Source organism: Anomaloglossus baeobatrachus, unplaced genomic scaffold (genome assembly GCF_048569485.1).
Source record: "Anomaloglossus baeobatrachus isolate aAnoBae1 unplaced genomic scaffold, aAnoBae1.hap1 Scaffold_188, whole genome shotgun sequence".
Classification (NCBI taxonomy): Eukaryota; Metazoa; Chordata; class Amphibia; order Anura; family Aromobatidae; genus Anomaloglossus; species Anomaloglossus baeobatrachus.
In genome coordinates, this window is record NW_027441958.1 from 23,113 (window position 1) to 28,446 (window position 5,334).

Sequence of the window (5,334 nt, forward strand, 5' to 3'; positions counted from 1 at the left end):
CATACATGAAATGAACACATTTTTCTCCAAAACTATAACAGATGCAAGCTTGTCCTGTTTGGTGGAGATGATATTTAATAAAATAAGTAGAAATCTACTAAAAGTTTCGTTTGTTTATATTGCCATCCTGAGATAATCGTCTCCATGCTCCAAATCCATTTTAAAGCCATTTCAAAGGCATTTTGCGCATACATGAAATGAACACATTTTTCTCCAAAACTATAACACATGCAAGCTTGTCCTGTTTGGTGGAGATGATATTTAATAAAATAAGTAGAAATCCACTAAAAGTTTTGTTTGGTTATCTTGCAATCCCGAGATAATCGTCTCCATGCTCCAAATCCATTTTAAAGCCATTTTTAAGGCATTTCGCGCATACATGAAATGAACACATTTTTCTCCAAAACTATAACAGATGCAAGCTTGTCCTGTTTGGTGGAGATGATATTTAATAAAATAAGTAGAAATCCACTAAAAGTTTTGTTTGGTTATCTTGCAATCCCGAGATAATCGTCTCCATGCTCCAAATCCATTTTAAAGCCATTTTTAAGGCATTTCGCGCATACATGAAATGAACACATTTTTCTCCAAAACTATAACAGATGCAAGCTTGTCCTGTTTGGTGGAGATAATATTTAATAAAATAAGTAGAAATCTACTAAAAGTTTCGTTTGTTTATATTGCCATCCTGAGATAATCGTCTCCATGCTCCAAATCCATTTTAAAGCCATTTCAAAGGCATTTTGCGCATACATGAAATGAACACATTTTTCTCCAAAACTATAACACATGCAAGCTTGTCCTGTTTGGTGGAGATGATATTTAATAAAATAAGTAGAAATCCACTAAAAGTTTTGTTTGGTTATCTTGCAATCCCGAGATAATCGTCTCCATGCTCCAAATCCATTTTAAAGCCATTTTTAAGGCATTTCGCGCATACATGAAATGAACACATTTTTCTCCAAAACTATAACAGATGCAAGCTTGTCCTGTTTGGTGGAGATGATATTTAATAAAATAAGTAGAAATCCACTAAAAGTTTTGTTTGGTTATCTTGCAATCCCGAGATAATCGTCTCCATGCTCCAAATCCATTTTAAAGCCATTTTTAAGGCATTTCGCGCATACATGAAATGAACACATTTTTCTCCAAAACTATAACAGATGCAAGCTTGTCCTGTTTGGTGGAGATAATATTTAATAAAATAAGTAGAAATCTACTAAAAGTTTCGTTTGTTTATATTGCCATCCTGAGATAATCGTCTCCATGCTCCAAATCCATTTTAAAGCCATTTCAAAGGCATTTTGCGCATACATGAAATGAACACATTTTTCTCCAAAACTATAACACATGCAAGCTTGTCCTGTTTGGTGGAGATGATATTTAGTAAAATAAGTAGAAATCCATTAAAAGTTTTGTTTGGTTATCTTGCAATCCCGAGATAATCGTCTCCATGCTCCAAATCCATTTTAAAGCCATTTTTAAGGCATTTCGCGCATACATGAAATGAACACATTTTTCTCCAAAACTATAACAGATGCAAGCTTGTCCTGTTTGGTGGAGATGATATTTAATAAAATAAGTAGAAATCCACTAAAAGTTTTGTTTGGTTATCTTGCAATCCCGAGATAATCGTCTCCATGCTCCAAATCCATTTTAAAGCCATTTTTAAGGCATTTCGCGCATACATGAAATGAACACATTTTTCTCCAAAACTATAACAGATGCAAGCTTGTCCTGTTTGGTGGAGATGATATTTAATAAAATAAGTAGAAATCCACTAAAAGTTTTGTTTGGTTATCTTGCAATCCCGAGATAATCGTCTCCATGCTCCAAATCCATTTTAAAGCCATTTTTAAGGCATTTCGCGCATACATGAAATGAACACATTTTTCTCCAAAACTATAACAGATGCAAGCTTGTCCTGTTTGGTGGAGATGATATTTAATAAAATAAGTAGAAATCCACTAAAAGTTTTGTTTGGTTATCTTGCAATCCCGAGATAATCGTCTCCATGCTCCAAATCCATTTTAAAGCCATTTCAAAGGCATTTTGCGCATACATGAAATGAACACATTTTTCTCCAAAACTATAACACATGCAAGCTTGTCCTGTTTGGTGGAGATGATATTTAATAAAATAAGTAGAAATCCACTAAAAGTTTTGTTTGGTTATCTTGCAATCCCGAGATAATCGTCTCCATGCTCCAAATCCATTTTAAAGCCATTTTTAAGGCATTTCGCGCATACATGAAATGAACACATTTTTCTCCAAAACTATAACAGATGCAAGCTTGTCCTGTTTGGTGGAGATGATATTTAATAAAATAAGTAGAAATCCACTAAAAGTTTTGTTTGGTTATCTTGCAATCCCGAGATAATCGTCTCCATGCTCCAAATCCATTTTAAAGCCATTTTTAAGGCATTTCGCGCATACATGAAATGAACACATTTTTCTCCAAAACTATAACAGATGCAAGCTTGTCCTGTTTGGTGGAGATGATATTTAATAAAATAAGTAGAAATCCACTAAACGTTTTGTTTGGTTATCTTGCAATCCCGAGATAATCGTCTCCATGCTCCAAATCCATTTTAAAGCCATTTTTAAGGCATTTCGCGCATACATGAAATGAACACATTTTTCTCCAAAACTATAACAGATGCAAGCTTGTCCTGTTTGGTGGAGATGATATTTAAATAAAATAAGTAGAAATCCACTAAAAGTTTTGTTTGGTTATATTGCAATCCCGAGATAATCGTCTCCATGCTCCAAATCCATTTTAAAGCCATTTTTAAGGCATTTCGCGCATACATGAAATGAACACATTTTTCTCCAAAACTATAACAGATGCAAGCTTGTCCTGTTTGGTGGAGATGATATTTAATAAAATAAGTAGAAATCCACTAAAAGTTTTGTTTGGTTATCTTGCAATCCGGAGATAATCGTCTCCATGCTCCAAATCCATTTTAAAGCCATTTTTAAGGCATTTCGCGCATACATGAAATGAACACATTTTTCTCCAAAACTATAACAGATGCAAGCTTGTCCTGTTTGGTGGAGATGATATTTAATAAAATAAGTAGAAATCCACTAAAAGTTTTGTTTGGTTATCTTGCAATCCCGAGATAATCGTCTCCATGCTCCAAATCCATTTTAAAGCCATTTTTAAGGCATTTCGCGCATACATGAAATGAACACATTTTTCTCCAAAACTATAACAGATGCAAGCTTGTCCTGTTTGGTGGAGATGATATTTAATAAAATAAGTAGAAATCCACTAAAAGTTTTGTTTGGTTATCTTGCAATCCCGAGATAATCGTCTCCATGCTCCAAATCCATTTTAAAGCCATTTTTAAGGCATTTCGCGCATACATGAAATGAACACATTTTTCTCCAAAACTATAACAGATGCAAGCTTGTCCTGTTTGGTGGAGATGATATTTAATAAAATAAGTAGAAATCCACTAAAAGTTTTGTTTGGTTATCTTGCAATCCCGAGATAATCGTCTCCATGCTCCAAATCCATTTTAAAGCCATTTTTAAGGCATTTCGCGCATACATGAAATGAACACATTTTTCTCCAAAACTATAACAGATGCAAGCTTGTCCTGTTTGGTGGAGATAATATTTAATAAAATAAGTAGAAATCTACTAAAAGTTTCGTTTTTTTATATTGCCATCCTGAGATAATCGTCTCCATGCTCCAAATCCATTTTAAAGCCATTTCAAAGGCATTTTGCGCATACATGAAATGAACACATTTTTCTCCAAAACTATAACACATGCAAGCTTGTCCTATTTGGTGGAGATGATATTTAATAAAATAAGTAGAAATCCACTAAAAGTTTTGTTTGGTTATCTTGCAATCCCGAGATAATCGTCTCCATGCTCCAAATCCATTTTAAAGCCATTTTTAAGGCATTTCGCGCATACATGAAATGAACACATTTTTCTCCAAAACTATAACAGATGCAAGCTTGTCCTGTTTGGTGGAGATGATATTTAATAAAATAAGTAGAAATCCACTAAAAGTTTTGTTTGGTTATCTTGCAAACCCGAGATAATCGTCTCCATGCTCCAAATCCATTTTAAAGCCATTTTTAAGGCATTTCGCGCATACATGAAATGAACACATTTTTCTCCAAAACTATAACAGATGCAGTCTCCGAAGAGTGCTCAAATGACATGGCAACAGCATGGGGAAGACCCCTTGAAGCATTTATCACTCAAAAGTCACAGCTGTGAATAATTTTGTCCGCGTTTTACGCCATTTTTACGGACTCTCCAGAAAACCTTCCAAAATGACACCAAAATGATTTTTCATAGCGGAAATGTTAAGGGCACATACCCAATAGTGAGATAGAGCTAATGTATGTTACTTTTTGAGATCAATACATGAAAGATTTTACGTAAAACAATTTGTGGCACTCCGATGTCCCTGAGAAGAGACGTACATAAAGGCTGTTTGGGTGGGAGAAGAGCGGAAGCTGTACCGTTGTAAAATGTTTATGATGCTTTTACATGTTTTACCGTTTTATTCTTTTTCAGTTGTGAAAATAAAACCGGTGATGGACGGGCAGCCCGCGGACGGTCTGCATTTTACTATAGGGGAATGTGGCGCCCTGGACAAGCCAGGTCGTCACAGGTACTACACCAACACACTCTACACTCCGGCTAGGCACACCGAAGCTAAACACAAATCCTAGTTGCCTTCCTCCAGGGGCTGATGTCCACACCAGGGGGTGGGCCAGGCGGTTGATCCCACCCACCGAGGAGTTCACAGTCCTGGAGGCGGGAAAAGGAGTCAGATTAGAGATCAGTTTTGGAGTTAGAGAAGTGAAGAGGAGAGGAGACTGACCGTGTCCGGGTGTGTGGCCCGGGCACTCAGCAAGGTTGGCAGACGGTGGTGACCTTCTGCAGGAGAGGCTGATTGGAGTGAACCGTACGGACCGGGGATGGGCGGTGGCCCGCCGGTACCAGATCGGGGAGTGAAGAGAAGCCAGCACCATCCGGCAGGGCCTACGGACCCCGACCAGGCTAGGAGTCGCCGTAAAACCGGTCAAATCCGTTAGCGACAGGAACCTCCAGGGTTTCCCAGCAGTCAAGACCCGATTGAAGGCAACAGCTCACACCGTAGAGGGAAGCACAGTCACCGCCAAGGCTACAGTTCCCAGGGCCAGAGCCTGCGGGCAAAAGGGGCTCCCTCAGAATCCATCCAAGCTGGGGAGCGGGTTACCGGTGGGAAGCCCGCTAGATTTTGGGGGAATAAAAGGGGTCCAACACCACATCCCCACAGGTGCACACCCACCCATCAAAGAGAGCTATAAGCCAATA